This window comes from Saimiri boliviensis, chromosome 14, assembly GCF_048565385.1.
Source record: "Saimiri boliviensis isolate mSaiBol1 chromosome 14, mSaiBol1.pri, whole genome shotgun sequence".
Lineage (NCBI taxonomy): Eukaryota > Metazoa > Chordata > Mammalia > Primates > Cebidae > Saimiri > Saimiri boliviensis.
This window is the reverse complement of record NC_133462.1, coordinates 88,168,254-88,185,424: the sequence shown is the minus strand read 5'-3', so window position 1 is coordinate 88,185,424 and position 17,171 is coordinate 88,168,254. Positions and strand designations below refer to the sequence as shown.

The window sequence follows — 17,171 nt, the reverse complement described above, 5'->3', positions numbered from 1 at the left end:
ACCCATGGATACGGAAGGCCAACTGTGTGATGTAATTAGTAAAATTTACTGACTGCTTAGTAAGTGCCTGCCACTTCATTGAGAGTTTTCCATGGCCACAGAATTCTCACATTTAATCGTCATAGCAGTCCTATAAGATCATTTCTGCAATTTTGAGAACACTGAGGCAGAAAGAAGTAACTTGTTTGAAGTCACCTACCTAAGTAGTGGACTGGGATTATAGGAGAGGAAAAAGCTCTTTTGTTGCTTCCCTTCTAAGTTCTCAGCTGTGGCTCTGTAACAAAAGACAGACAAGAGAAAAGCATACAAATGTATGTAATAGAAATATTACATGACATAAGAGACTTCGTAAAGAAATGAATACATTAAAAAGGATTAAACCTGAGTGTTTTTTTGACCTAGGTTTGAGGAAAAGTCATGGGAAAATGTGCTAAGGCAGAGGGGTAGGCACTATGGGTGGTAAGCTGGGGGAAACTGAGCAAGGCCTGTTCCTTCAGATTCCTCTCAGATTCGTCTTCAGGGAGACGAATGGTCCATTTTTCTGGGTATAGGGAGAGTGTCTCTCACAGGAGGCTCTTATGACCTGCTTCAAGGGAAAGCCAGAGAGTCCTCCTGAACCTGCCATTTCTCAAATTTCTTCAGCTTAAAATATTCAATATGTCAAGGTACCATATTTGGGATAGCACTCAGAAACCCCCTCAGCATATAAATCCAGGCAGTCTCACTGCAGGACCCACTCCACTGCCCACCTATCCATTATACCACAAATGTCTTTTGATAAAAATTGGGTGAAAATCCACATACACTCACAGTGGTACTGAATTTTAGGACATTCACAGACTAATCCCCATAGCTCATCTGTGGACCCCAAGTAAATAACCTAACTCACTTTAAGGGTGGGATCAGTGACAAAAAAAAAGTTACCCAGCCCAGAGATGGGCCTGATCTGTTTGCTTTCACCTACACCAAGGCTCTGGTTATTTAAAAAAGAGATCAAGTTACTAATGGCTGTTACTTGCTGTGGGTAAATTTAAATTCTCAAAAAATTGACTATTACTGGTGATAAATCAGCAGTGGAGTCTGTTGGTTAGTTAATAAAACTGTCACAAAATGGAAGAAATTTGATAGGAGAAATTTATATATAAGCTATAATCTAAACACTGCAAACAGTATAGGAGAGATTTAATTATATGCTGAGTTTTTTTTTAAATCTATAAAATGCAAATAAATTAAATTGATAGACTTTCTCCCTTAAAAACAGGACAGTCTTGGACAGACAGCACTGAAGTTAGATTAAAACTCTAGTTAGCAGAAACATTATTTTAAGGAAAACAGTAATCCTATAAGAATAATATGGTATTTAAACAATGAGCCTTGCACAAATACGATTGGTTATTTCAGTCCTTAGAAGTCCATCATCCCTGGCAATTCCAAATTATGGAAAAATTCATACTTACTGGCATTTTCAATCATACGAAAAAGAGAAACCCTCAGGCAAGTATCCCCAAGTCAGGAATTCCTAATAAAAAAAAATTAGTTTCTGAGTTCAAATACATAAAACATTTAAATAGCCTAATGACTCCATTTAACGTGGTCTAGATGAGACTCAGATGCAAAGCAAGGGTCTTTCAGGAGAAGCACAGAAGAGTTTTGGAGTTCCACGCAGTTCAGTAAGCCCTTGGCATTTGCCTCCCACCCCACCCTGAAACCATTTGATCTCTAAGGCATAGAATAAAAAAAAATCTCTAAAGTTTCTATTTAATAAAGTTGGTTTTAAGGCTTTTTTTTTTTTAAACTTTGAAACTGTCAAAAAAAGTTACCCTCCAATAAACCAGAGTTTCTACTCTCACAGTACGGAGCTATTTTGATCCTCTAAATTTCATTGACCCAATTCTCCTCTTAGCGATGTTACAGTAATGTGTTCTGTGGATCTGGACAAGATTTTCTGCTTGAATCAAAGTAACAGAAATATGGCCAGCAACCTTACTAAGCTGCATCCTAAAATAAATGAAGGCAGAAACTCTCCCTCTTCGTAATGAGCAGTGTGAGACTTGATCTCGCTACTCAGGACTCGCAGCTGTGCCCTTGGGTCTCCTGGTTGACTGCTCACTTCTCTTTACATGATGGTTTATGAATAATTTTGGTCTACTGAGAGAGGCAAGTCTTAGCGGCTAGCATGAATTTAGTCCACCTACATGCACTGTCTCCACACAGAAGATTTTGTGTCCTTAAATACACATTTGAAAGAGCACATTGAATATCTAGTTGGTTTACTGTTGTCTGTGACTACCTCTTTCCACATTTTAGTAGCCCTCTAAAACACCAGCCAGAAACAGCCAAAGCTATCAATCCATCCCCTACACCATTTTAAGAAGTGGTACGTGATAATGAAGAATTTAAAGAAAAAGAATAGAGAGGAACTACATTCATGTATTATATACACACATATACACAAATAGGTATCTTATGCATTTTACTGTACAACCACATATTTGTATATTTTTATGGAAAATATGCTCTAGAACTCATTTTTTAAAAGGCATCAAATAATGTATCAAATATAAGATGCTTCCATTTAGAAATCAGATTAGAAGAAAAGCTTGCACATGCCCTCAGATATTTGGGGGAGTTTTTCTGGAGCTGAAATGTGCAATGTGTTTGCAACTTCATTTTCAAAAAGGTCATTAGAGGCTGGGAAGACATAAATACTTCTTGATTTAAAAATTGATTCACAGGCAGGGTGGGAAGGAGGCGGCAGCGGCCCTGGCCGGCAGGAGATGCACCAGCAGCAGCGGTGGCGCAGTGAGTCCTCCCGGCCGCTCACAGCGCTGTGGAGCCGCGTCCCCAGCCAGCCTCAGACGGTGGCGCCCCTCCTGGCCCCTGTCGCCGCCCGCCCCTCCCCTGCGTCAGAAAGCATGGCTGCCTTCTCTGGTCCCGACGGGGGCGGGCTGATTACTTTGAGGAGGCCGGCGGGCCACGCACTGCCCCCAACTGCGTTTGGAAGAGCACGCATCCGGCCCTAGCCAGAAGTGGTTGAATTGCTGGAGAGCAGACTTAGAAGATAAAACACCTGATCAGCTAAATAAACATGATCGATGATGGGCCAGACATTTTGAGACGTCCTTACAGGACGGTTCTTGGCCATAATGCAATACCAACAGTCTCTGAGCTTACCAATCATCTGAACAACCCACGTAGTAGACACAGTAAACGAATGAAAGAATGGTGATGAAACTTCCGAACAGGAACAAAAACGTAAAGAAACCAGCAACAGCAAGGCTCAGCACTCCAGTGAAGACGTGGGTGAAGGGTCAGAGGAGGACATCCTACCTCTAACCCTTGAAGAGAAGGAAAACAAAGGTTACCTAAAATCTCTATTTGAAATCTGGATTCTGATGGGAAAGCAAAACATACCTCTGGAGGGGACATGAGGCTGGTGAAATCCCAGAAGCTCTCTTCACTCCAGATAACGTTGAAGCGCTGCTCGAATGCTGGATATATTCTGGTGAAGAGGTCCTGAGAAAGTGCTTTGAGACAACAGCAGTTAGCACATTGTGTTGTTCAAAACCACAGCAGAAACAGATGCCAGAGAGCTGTGAGAGCCGTAGTAGGGAAGAAACTCTCATGGAAGTGAGAGACTCATACTTCTTCTCCAGTGTCACTGACGATGTACTGGATGTAGGGGCACCTGCCTGTGTTGATGAGGTTGATGAGTCTCATAACCTAAGAGGGGAATTTGTAAGCTTCCCGCCTTATGAAGCTGATGCAGACATTTTGGCTGTAAAATTTCACACTGTAACTAAGTGAGGATTAAATACGGAGTATTGTCATGGCCAGGCTTACATGGTGTCTGGTGAATTTTCTTCCAAAATGAAAGTCGAGGCTGCAGTGAGCCGTAATTGCATCACCGCAGTCTAACCTGGGCAGCAGAGTGAGACCCTGTCTCAAAAAAAAAAAAAAAAAGGAAAAAAAAAAATGGTTTTCAAGTCCTAAGGGTAATGGTTTAACACATTCCTAACCATTTAACAAGCCTGCCATCTAGTGGTCAACTGGTGCTTCTAAGGTAGCTAAAGGAGACGGATTGTCCTTTATTCAAGTGAATTGTGATGCAAGTATTGTATAGCTATTGTAAATGTACTTCTGACTGTCGGAGTCAGTAAGACTGGGTTAAAAAGGGAAGAATGGAAATTATTATGCAAGCTACTCAGATGTTTGTTGCACCTGTCTATGTTAAGATAACATAATTCAGGTAGACCGAGAGCCGGGGGTTCTGAGCGGTCACTTCACAAGGGAAAGGGAGACAGAAAAAAGAATAAGTCTGAGGCAGTGAATATTTGCACGTTTCTTAATGATAATCACAATAATAGCTATTTGACATGATGCTATATGAGGGGTCTTACACTAAATGCTTCATACCTTGCTGTTTTTCCTGAAACTTTGTAAAATAAGTATTATAATCCTCACTTTATCAATGATGAAACTAAGGAGCAAAGTGACTTGCTGAGTTGCCCACATTTTTATAAACAAGACTTGGTAGAGCCAAACCACTATCCTAGATCCGTTGGTTTTTTGGTTTTTTTGTGTGTTTTTTTTTTAGCGTTAGTCAGGGTCTCCCTCTGCTGCCCAGCCTGGAGGGCAGTGGCACAATCAAAGCTCACTGCAGCCTCAACCTCCTGGGCTCAAGTGATACTCCCACCTCAGTCTTCCATGTAGCTGAGGCCACAGGTGCACACCAGCATGCCTAGCTAATTTTTTGTAGAGACGGGGTTTCGCCATGTTACCCAGGCTGGCCTTGAACTCCCGGGCTCAAGCAATCCTCCCGCCTTGGCCTCCCAAAGTGCTAGGGTTACAGAAGTAAGCCACAGTGCCTGGCCTATCCTAGAACTTTTACATTCCAACTAAGCCACATGCTATATTGTCTCTATTATTGAACAGGCAGAGGCAGAGGGCAAAAGCAATTTATCTGCTTTGAATTGACAAACCATTATGACATCATATTCATCCATACATTGAAGACAAATTATTTATTTATTTAATTTATTTATTTGAGACAGAGTCTTGCTCTTGTTGCCCAAGCTGGAGTGCAGTGGCGTGATCTCTGCTCATCGCAACCTCTGCCTCCCGGGTTCAGGTGATTCTCCTCCCTCAACCTCCTGGGTAGCTGGGACTACAGGCACACACCACCATACCAAGTTAATTTTTTCTATTTTTAGTAGAAATGGGGTTTCACCATGTTAGCCAGGCTCGTCCCGAACTCCTGACCTCAGGTGATCCACCCGCCTCAGCCTCGCAAAGTGCTGGGATTACAGGAGTGAGCCAACGTGTCCAGCCAGAGGCAAATTTTTTAAAAAGCATTCATACAGAGTTCTTGAGCGTTTTTGCTATTCAGCTGGTGTGTGTGAGTGAATCATGTTGGACTCCCTTTGATCCTGTTTCGTGTTTGCTTTTGTTTTTCCCTTAGAATGTTATAATTTCCAGCTGGCAATTACATTAGACTAGAAACGGCAATTGAAGAGATTTTTACTCCCTCCAAAACCCCATTTTCTAGTCAGAGGGCAAATTTTCAGCAGACATAGATAGCTTGAAAGTTTGATACCGCCAGACTTTCACTCTTGGAGACGCCTTTCAACCAAGGACAGTGGTTTAGGTGTCTTTCCAACCTAAACTCAGCCTTTAGAAATTCAGTGACCTGCTCAAAGATTTTTAAATTTGGAGATTACAGAGCCCCGGCAATGACCATGGCTGGCCTTTGCACCACTTTGTAGGCTAACTTTTATGTCACTCTAAATGTCTTATGGCGTTATTCAGTTTGCAGCTCACAGTCTCTGGAAGAACTCCTCTGAATCCTCCAGTAGTCTAGGCACTTACCCAGAGCTTCCAGATCCCTTGTCTGTGTCGGACACCCTAGCATAAATGAGTCAGTGTCAGATACCCCTACTATAATTGAGCCAGTATCAGGATTCTAGGGGCAACGGGACCCAAAAACACACCAAGTAAGTGACATAGAAAATGTTCCTATGCATGAAAACAAGGAAGAAAGTGGACGGTGATGTACATGCATGAGGTGCCTGCAGGGGCAGGTGACAGAAATTCATAAAGCTGGCATACTCTCACTGCTTACAGCAATCATTGGTCATTTAACGCTGGGCCACTTGTCCTTGAAAGAAATGTTGAGCAGGAAACGGACAGGCCCGGGATCAGATTTCTTTTTTTTTTTTTTTTTTTTTTTTGAGACGGAGTTTCGCTCTTGTTACCCAGGCTGGAGTGCAATGGCGCGATCTCGGCTCACCGCAACCTCCGCCTCCTGGGTTCAAGCAATTCTCCTGCCTCAGCCTCCCGAGTAGCTGGGATTACAGGCACGTGCCACCATGCCCAGCTAATTTTTAGTATTTTTAGTAGAGACGGGGTTTCACCTGTTGGCCAGGATGGTCTCGATCTCTTGACCTCGTGATCCACCCACCTCGGCCTCCCAAAGTGCTGGGATTATAGGCGTGAGCCACCGCGCCTGGCCTCGGATTTCTTTTTGTCTAAGGCCTTGTCTAATGTTGCTTTACCCAAGAGTTGGACTCTGGGTGGTGGGGAGCACCTGACTCTCCGTGTGGTACATTGTAGACAAAGATTGAAGTCTACGTGCTCAAAGAACCGGGTAACCAGATATGCTAGGTTTGGAAGCCCAGGCATGTGGTCAATGAGCAATGTCAACCAAGTTTAGTACCAATAGGAAGGGGCTTCTTCATCTGCGACATGCTGAGAATTCATTGCTGGCCCAATAGTGTCAGAACACACCCACGGCTTTTGGCTGCAGTCAGGCCTCTGCACCCTAGAAAGCCAAGTCTTGATGACTTCATAATGAGGTCATCTGCAGCCTAACCTAGGGGACAATGACTCTGCCAGGCTGCCAGAGATGGTTTTAACAAGACCACGTGGCAACAACAGCCACAACAGTGAAAGCACTGACATTGCTCCAATAAAATGGGTAACACCTGGGACTGACCCTTTGAAAATATCCATGTAAGTAGATACAAGTTTTATTTTATGCCTAAAGCGGGTGAACAGGATTATAGTTAGGGTCCTTCAAGGTGTCTGTTAAAAAATCAATTGCTTTGATGGAGTTTTGCTCTTGTTGCCCAAGCTGGAGTGCAATGGTGCAATCTCAGCTCACTGTAACCTCCGCCTCACAGATTCAAGCAATTCTCCTGCCTCAGCCTCCCGAGTAGCTGGGATTACAGGCATGCACCACCATGCCCAGCTAATTTTGTATTTTTAGTAGAAACCGGGTTTCTCCATGTTGGTCAGGCTGGTCTCGAACTCCCAACCTCAGGTGATCCACCTGCCTCAGCCTCCCAAAGTGCTGGGATTACAGGCGTGAGCCACCACACCCGGCCACCTCTCTGAACTTTCTGTGCCCATATGCTCCCTCAGAAGAGCTAGAGCTGGGAAGGTTTTCCATTCTAATCACCATTTAACTTCATTCAACTTCCAACTTGAGTGGAGAATAGAAATTAAAACCCCAGGGTCAGAAGTTTTGCATTCTAATAACTTTTCAGGAGAGGGGAATAGAAATGTAAAATATATTTCTCTAGATATATTTGTTTTCCTTGGAGATGTTTTTAAAATGATTTTCTTTTTTTTTTTTTTTCTGTTAATTGTTTTAAAGTACCTAGGATTCCTTTATTCTGGGGGCATGCATGTCTGACCGTGGCCCTGACTAAATGATGGAAAAAGATACTTTGAAGAAAGTAAGATAAATTGAAAAATTCCCATGTGGTGTAATCCGTTCTTCCCCTTCACAGTGACAGAGCAGTGTAAAGGGATGGTCTGGATTTTTGCAGATGGTTCATCTTTTTTATCTTCCCACTTCTCCCCAGTTTCCCCTGCTTTCTACAAAGGATCTTAACACTTTTTTTTTTCACCTTGTGTTTCCTTCTTCATGTTTCATTTTATGCATTCTAAGTTCTTTTAATTCTTACTTTTGCTAGCTAATATTTAAGATATGCAGAATCAAGGCAGCTTGAGTCTTATCCTGCTTTATATCCTTCGATAAGGAAAGTAAATGTGTCATTGATTTCATAAAAATTAGTGAATAAGCTTGAACTGAGCACTTCCCTTCTGTTTCATTCCTAGGTGATCTACATCATCAAGTTTTCCGGCTTTTTTCTTTTCTCTTCTCCGTCCTTCTTTTCTTTTGAGACAGCATCTTGCTCTGTTGCCCAGGCTGGAATTCGGTGGCACCATCGTGGCCCACTGCAGCCTCAACCTTCTGGGTTCAAGCAATCCTCCCACCTCAGCCTCCTAGGTAGCTGGCACCACAGTCCCGTGCCACCACACCTGGCTAATATTTTTTAAATTATTTTTTAGAGACAAGGACTTGTTTTGTTGTCCAGTCTGGTCTCAAACTCCTGGGCTCAAGCAATCCTCCCACCTTGGCCTCCTAAAATGCTGGGACTACAGGTGTGACCCACTAGGCCCAGCCAAGTTTCCTGGTTTTCATTTAAAGTATGTATTCAAGCTGCATATGGTGGTGTGTGCCTGTAGTCCTAGGAGGCTGAGGTGAGAGGATTGCTTGAGCCCAGGAGTTCCGAGTATAGTTGGGACAGCATAGTGAGGCCCCATCTTTTAAAAAAATAAATGTACATCCACTAAGAGTCAAATGTATGAATTCCTGGCTAAACTCCCCACAATTCCAGCCCTAAATCCCAATCTCAACTGTCCATGTGGATGTCTAACATATCCAAAATGCATACTCTTGATTCTCATAGGGCAACAGCTGCACCATGTTGACTTTGCAGCTATCAGAATCCATCATGTAGGTGAAGGCTTGAACCATAGCTAAATCTGAGTTTTGGTTTCCCCAGAACACATGAGGATGGAAGGTCTACAAGTTACAGCTATGAGACCATCCCTCACTTGTCTCCGTGTCTTCCCTTGGAGGCTATCAGAAGACAGGTTCTCATGGGCTCTCTAGTTCTGATGAAGTGTGGGGCTTCCTGCCAACCACCCTCAGAAGAGAGCTGCAGAGGCCATGTACTGTAGTCAAGTATTGGCCCCTCAGTAACAAAGAGGCAACATTCCTGCTGCCATCAGCCAGTCCCTTTTGTTTTGGGTCATTATTCTGGTGTGTGAGACAAGAACCGGGGGACTGGTCTCTTTCCCTTACGTCTCTGTTCACTACCTGTGTATTTAATAAGCTGTGCAAATCTAAAAATGGCTCATCATATCTTTACCAGCAAGACCAGCCAAACAAGGCCTTGGCCTTGGCCAGCCTTGGGCTTATGACCTTGACAACCTTCACTGCAGCCTGCTTCCTTCTTCGGCAGTCTTCCCCATCTCAGTATATCAGTGAGGCCTTCCTTGTCTGCTGTACAGCAAGCCTCTGCTCTCCACCCTTTGCATTTAGTTTCCTTCTTTCCCTGTTTTATTTTTCTCTGTAAGAACTATGATATGCTATAGAATTTATTTATTGTCCAATTGTGTATTTATTTTGGAAACAGGATCTCATTCTGTCTCCCAGGCTGGAGTGCAGTGGCACAATCTTTGCTCACTGCAGTCGCCACCTTACTGGCTCAAGCAATCCTCCCATCTCAGCCTCCCTAGTAGCTGGAACAACAGGCACACACCACCGTGCCTGGCTAAATTTTATTTTTAAATTTTTTGTAGAGATGGAATCTCACTATGTTACCCAGGCTGGTCTCAAACTCCTGGGCTTAAGCAATCCTCCTGCCTTGGCCTCCCAAAGTAGTGAGATTACAGTTGTGAGCCACTGTGCCTGGCTTTGGAGCTCAATAGAATGTAAAATCCATGAAACCAAGGAGTTCTTCTGCTCTGTTTCTCCTCCGCCTAAAACAGTGCCTGGCACCTAGTCAAATGCTCAACTAATATTTCCTGAAAGTATGAGCCACAAAAAAATTCTTCAGTGAAACAACAGTAGAACCCAATGTTTACTAAATTATAAACGTGTGAAGTCGAATCAGTCTGTCTTGGACTTAGGAATGAACTTGAAAAGATATTTTGAAAGGATAATAACTCAATACGTAATTGCTGTAAGTTTTGTAATGATAACTAAATTAATATTTGGCAAGTATGTAAAACAGATATAACAGTAGATCAATAGAATAGAACCAAGTATAAAACCTTGAATTAAGCCAGGTGCAGTGGCTAATGCCTATAAACCCAGCACTTTGGGAGGCCGAGGTGGGTGAATCATCTGAGGTCAGGAGTTTGAAACTAGACTGGCCAACATGGTGAAACCCCATCTCTACTAAGAATATAAAAGTTAGCCAGTCTTGATGGCACATGCTTGTAATCCCAGCTACTCAGGAGGCTGAGGCAGAAGAATCGCTTGAGCCCAGAGGCAGAGATTGCAGTGAGCCGAGATCGTGCCTCTGCACGCCAGCCTGGGCAACAAGAGTGAAATTCCATCTTAAAAAAACAAACAAGCAAGCAAACTAAGACTGAATGTTTTGAATTCTTTATCTCTGCTTTAAGAAAGATAGGATTTGGGGATGCTATGGCTTCAAACAAAATTACACATACTAAAAATAAGGGTAAAATTATATCATTGGATAATCTGTGTTATTCACATAATACAACTTTCCACTGAGTGAGAAAATTTTATCTTTCTTTAATTCCATTTCCCTTGAAAATAGTGGTTTCAATTAAATGGAGCAAAAAAAAACTTGCAAAACTTAAACTTCAGGAAATAGGATTTTTTAAAGAAAATCAAAATATACAAAGTAGTTTGGTGAAATCAAACCATTACCAGATTCCTTTTTTTTCCAGAAACAGATTTGATATTAATCTAATTGGCTATTAAATGTACATGGTTTATAAAGCCAATTATATAGTACTCTGTTTCAAAGCTTTCAAAGAAGAGAAATATGAATAGTATCTCATCCTAAGCAAAATTAAACTAGTGTAATTTCATTTGGAAATAATTACCAAGAAAAACTTACAAACGTTCAAAAAAGTAAAATCTGTTAGAGTCTGACAAAATCGTCTACAGTGAAAAGGCAGCTTCAGGAAGGAAAATTACCTGCTGGCGAATTAGAAAACTACAATTAAACCATTGACGTTTCCCTGAGAAGAGAAAAATAGTGATCATGAAGAAGTGAGGGAAAACAAATGATGACGTCATGTTAACGATAGGAAATATGCATCCTTTTGTAAAAGATGTTGTCACCCTCACAGACTGTTTCTTCCAATATGGATTTGCAAAACATGATAGCTGAGCCGACCAAACCTCTCCTGGTTGCCATGGGGCAGGGTGTGGTAACCCACACCTGTAATCTCAGTACTTTGAGAAGCCAAGGAGGGAGGATTGCTTGAGCCCAGGAGGTCAAGGCTGTAATGAGCCATGATTATGTTGCTACACCCCAGCCAGGGTGACGAGCGAGAACCTATCTCTAAAAAAAGAAAAAAACAACAGTAAAGGTCATCATTCTCCCACCTAGGAAACTAGTTAAGCCCTCTTCTGCCCTCTTAACTGCAACTCCAAAATCCATCTGCCGTATAAGAGAATGAGGCTAATTAAAAATACATATCAGATGAGAATAGGCCTTCTGAGGTCCTGGAATTTGTCCAACGCCTTTGACACATATTGTTAGGTAACCTCACAAACTTTGTTACATCTCTTAAGAATACATTCTGAGAGAGAGATCCAAGATGGCTGATCACTAGCAGCTCAGGATTGTAGCTCCCAGTGAAAGCGCAGAGAACGAGAGGACGCCACACTTTCAGACAAATTTGTGTTACTCACGGACCAGGAGATTCCCAGCGGAGGAGCCCCACAGGTCGCCAGCGCGACTCTTGTGGCCGGCGCGGCGGTTCTCGGTGCAGAGTAAACGGGACTGGGTCCCCTTTTGGTCGACGTTTGGCGCTCCAGGAAGGCAGAGTCAGCTATTCAGCTGATTGAAAAAGGGACTCAAGAAGGAAGCCAGACCCGAGATTCCCGGGCAGAAAAGCACCATGAATCTCAACACCGCTGTTTTGGCAGGTGCAGTGGGTTGCTCAGATTCCAGCACTGGGAATCAACAAGTCGGACGTCCACTCAGAGACCTAATTTGAAAGTCGGTAATTACAGAGACAACAGGTGGATAAATTTACAGTGATGGAAGAAACCAGTGTAAAAAGGCTGAGAATACTCAAAATCAGAATGCCTCTCCCTCTACAGGTGATCACAGTTCCTCATCAACAAGGGAACAAGGCCTGATGGAGAACGAGTGAATTCCATTAACATATCTAGGCTTCAGAAGGTGGATAATAAGAAACTTCTGTGAGTTAAAAGAACATGTTCTAACCCAATGCAAAGAAACTAAGAACTTTGAAAAAAGGTTTGATGAAATCCTAACAAGAATAGACAATCTAGAGAGGAATATAAGTGAATTAATGGAACTGAAGAATACAATACAAGAACTCCGTGAAGTATGCACAGGTTTTAAGGTCGAATTGATCAAGCAGAAGAAAGGATATCAGAGGTCGAAGACCAACATAATGAAATGAAATGAAAAGACAAGATTAAAGAAAGAGTAAAAAGGAATGAGCGAAGTCTCCAAGAAATGTGGGACTATGTGAAAAGACCTAATTTACGTTTGATAGGTGTACCTGAATGTTATGAAGAGAATGAATCCAACCTGGAAAATATTCTTCAGGCTATTATTCAGGAAAACTTTCCTAACCTAGTAAGGCAGGAAAATACTCAACTTCAGGTAATACAGAGAACACCACAAATATATTCCTCAAGTTGAGCAACCCCAAGACACATAATCATTAGATTCACCAGGGTTGAAATAAAGGAGAAAATTCTAAAGGCAGCTAGAGAGAAAGGTCAGGTTACCCATAAAGGGAAGCCTATCAGACTCATAGCAGATCTCTCAGCTGAAACACTACAAACTAGAAGAGAGTGGGGGTCAACATTTAATATCCTCAGAGAAAAGAATTTTCAACCCAGAATCTCATATCCAGCCAAATTAAGCTTCATAAATGAAGGAAAAATAAAATTTTTTGTGAACAAGCAAGCACTCAGAGATTTCATCACCACCAGGCCTGCTTTACAAGAGCTTCTGAAAGAAGCATTATACACAGAAAGGAACAACCAGTATCAGTCATCCCAAAAACTTACCAAAAGGTAAAGGGTATCTCCATAATGAAAAATCTATATCAACTAATGGGCAAAATAGGCAGCTAGCATTAAATAACAATATTAAACTCACAAATATCAATATTAATCCTAAATTTAAATGGATTAAATGCCCCAATCAAAGACACAGACAGGCAAATTGAATAAAAAGTCAAAAGCCATAGGTTCACGGTATCCAGATCCATCTCATAAGCAAGGACACACAAAGACTCAAAACAAAGGGTTGGTGGAAGACTTACCAGTCAAATGGAGAGCAAAAAGAAAAGAAAAGAAAAGAAAGCTGTAACTTTGTCTCTGACAAAATAGACTTTAATAGTAACAAAGACTAAAAGAAACAAAGAAGGACATTACATAGTGGTAAAAGGATCAATGCAACAACAGGAGTCAATGACCATAAATATATATGCACCCAGTATAGGAAGACCCAGATACATAAGACAAGTTCTTAATGATTTATAGAGACTTGGACTCCCGCACAACAATAGCGGGAGGCTTTGACACCACATTGTTAATATTCGACGGATCAGTGAGACAGAAAATTAACAAGGACATCTACGATTTGAACTCAGACCTGGAACAAGAAAACTCAGCGAATATTTATAGAATTCTTCACTCCAGGTCCACAGAACATACATTTTCCTCAGTATCATATTACACCTATTAAGTGACCACGTAATTGGAAGTAAATCACTCTTCAGTATTTGCATAGCACTTCACAGACTTCAATGAAATATTGGTTGGCTGTTTGTTATTTTCTTCCCCTATTCCTTCCTGTCTCCCTTGTTAAGCACAATTATTGGCATAAAAGAGGTTTTTAATACCTATTTTTAGATTGCATTCCAGCCTGGGCAATAGAGCTAGACTCCTGTTCTCTCTCCTCCTTTCGCTTTCTCTTTCTTTCTTAAAAAAAAGAAAGAAAGAAAGAAAAGAGAAGGAAAGAATGCATTCTGGCCTGGCACAGTGGCTCATGCTTGTAATAGCAGCAGTCTGGGGGGCTGAGGTGGGCGGATCACCTGAGGTCAGGCGGATCACCTGAGGTCAGGCGGATCACCTGAGGTGGGCGGATCACCTGAGACCAGCCTGGTCAACATGGTGAAATGCCGTCTTTACTAAAAATACAAAAATTAGCCGGGCATGGTGGTGTGTGCTCGTAGTACCAGCTACTAGGGAGGCTGATGCACAAGAATCTCTTGAACCCGGGAGGCAGAGGTTGCAGTGAGCCGAGATAGCGTCAGTGAACTCCAGCCTGAGCAACAGACAAACGAACAAACAAACAAACAAAAACATTCTAATATTTTATTTGCCAACTCTTTTTTTCTTTTCTTTTCTTTTCTTTCTTTCTTTCTTTCTTTTCTTTTTTTTTTTTTTTTTTAAACATGATCTCATTCTGTCGCCCAGGCTATAGGGCAGGGCAGGTCTCACTGCACCCTTGAACTCCGGGACTCAAGCAATCTCCCGCCTTGGCCTCCTAGGTAGTTGGAACTATAGACAGGTGCCACCATGTTGGTTCATTTTAACATTTATTTTTGTAGAGACACAGTCTTACCATGTGGCCCAGGTTGGCCTTAAACTATTCTCCTTTCTTGGCCTTCCAAACTGTTGGGATTACAGGCGTGAGCCACCGCGCCCAGCTACTGTCCAACCTTAATGTTAGGAATTGTACTGAAATGTTTACCATGGTCTAGGGCTGCAAGCAAATCATTTCTTCTTGCTTAGGTTTTAAAAGATAACAAAACCTTCCCACCACCTCCCAGAATTCTGTGCCTTCGTGTACATAACCCACCTTCCCTCAAACCCAGTTTCCACAGAGATGCTTTTCCTCATATACTTGGTTACATCCTAAGAATACATTCTGGCCGGTTGTAGTGGCTCATACCTGTAATTTCATCACTTTGGAGGCTGAGGTGGGTGGATCACCTGAGGTCTGAGTTCAAGACCAGCCTGATCTGCATTTTCTTATATCTTTATTATCATCATTGGTCTCTGAACTGCTTGTAATTCAGTTTTTAGAAATTAATGCAATATTTATTGTATGTTGCACTGAAGTACCATAGAAAATTGAGCTGGCTGACATCAGCTCCTTAAAGGAGACAATCACCCATAGTCAAGATAAACACCTAATGCGTGTAGAATCCTGAAATGATTCATTCGAAATCAGAAGATGTGTGTATTTTTTAATTGCATAGTCATTTATTTATTTAAGTCTAAATGTAATTGGGCAACAAAATGCAATTAAATGCTCGTGATTTACTAAGACACAGCCATTTAGATGTGGGTTTAGAGACAGAAAGTGACTCTGGAGTCTAAAGAACGAAAAATGTGTGTGTGTGCTCATGTAATCTACATGTGTGTGTATGTGTGTATTTGTGTGTTGCAAAGAGGACTCCTGTCTTAGTGAGAGAGCCAAATGACTCTAACAAAATGATATTTTGTTGAGTTAAGTGTAAATGAATCAGAAACATATGGATTAAATTTTCGTTAATGCACATGGATTTAAAAATTAAGGGAAAAATATTTGGCAAAGCGAATTTTGGCTTTGTCCAAACCCAAAGCTTTGGAAAAATAGTTGGAGATGTTCAATGATCCAACTGAGGAAAGCGTGGCCCACTTCCCCTCTCCTTTTTATAAAATCTTTATTTGTTCAAACACATGGCGTCAGAAAAGTTCATTTCTATTGGAGACGACGCCTGCTTCCAAACAAGACTGTGAGAAAATCCCTTGTTGATTCGGGAAATTGCCAGGCATTTATGTTTATGGAGCATAATTACTTCACAAATCTGAAGATGTATCACTCTTCCTCAGCCTTCCAGAGAGAAAGGACATCCGCTTCTGTCTGTGTGCTAGTGTCTGTCTCTACATCATAAATATATTTCCAAAGGATTCTCAATAGAAAGTATCTTCTCTTAATTCTCTCCAGATGTTGTTCTTAGTAGGGATGATTCTTCTGACTACTCAGTCTCCTAAGTCCTGCTGGGTAATTCTGCACATGGTCATGGTTATCCCAGATGTGGAAGTAATCAAAGTGATCTGCAGATCTAAGGCAATACTCCAGGGAACAAATGAGGGTAGTGTGAGGTCAAAGCAATTCAGGAGGGTCACACTGGAAAGCCTGGGAGTTGTGCAGCAGGAGAAAGAGTGAGCAGGTTGGGGGAAAGAATGGGAATCCCTCACAGTTCAGAGTTATCCCTTCTGTCTCAGAAAACAGGGATCGGTAAAAGAGAAGGGATATGAAAACCTTTATAATTTAGTTACTGTTATTGGGGTAGATATTCTGCTTTTTTTATATGTCTTGAAGGCAAAGGATTACTAATGTTCTGTCCTTTATATGTGAAATAGCGCTGGATGTGATTGTTTGATTGAAACCATTAGACCACGGTGTTAAAGACAGATAAAACAGGAAGACCTAAGATAGTCGTAGAAAGTTAATAGAAACAACATCTGGCTTACATACAGTGGAGAGAAACCCAGCAGGACCATCTTGGCAGTGTGGAATGGCAGAAAGCAGCTTTGCAATGGGCAAACCTTGAACACAAATGCCAGTAACACCTATAGTTAGAGACACAAAACAGTTCATTTTCTTGTCTTGTAAAACGATGGCAATACCACCTATATTGGAGGCTTGGATTAACAGAAAATAAGTTTTTAAATTTTTTTTTAGCAAGAAGTGCCAGAATAAAACTGAATTTGGGATACTTCAGTGGGGAGAAATGAAGTTGTTGTGAGTTTTTTATTTAATTTTATTCTTCTTAAATAAATATGTTCTGCTTTTTATTATAGAAGTAATACACAAAGTCACATATTCATTCAATTCAAACAATTATGAAATACCTGAGTAAATTCCCCCTTTTACTTTCTAATTCTCTCTTAGCTCCAGGTAAGCAAAATTAATGGTTTGATATGCATCCTTCCCCACTTCTTCCCAGACTTAGGCATATATATTCATGTTATAGGGATTTTTTTAAAAAGGAAAATGGAATCATACAATAAATAGATAAATAATCCTACAGTCTGCTTTTTTTCACTTAATATAGTAGAA

The 17,171-nt window shown here is 41.5% G+C and overlaps 1 pseudogene; it reads left to right on the top strand.

The window, feature by feature from the left end:
• The first annotated feature begins 452 nt into the window (after window positions 1-452).
• Window positions 453-4,321, top strand: LOC101041886 (52 kDa repressor of the inhibitor of the protein kinase-like; annotated as a pseudogene).
• Window positions 4,322-17,171: the final 12,850 nt, after the last annotated feature.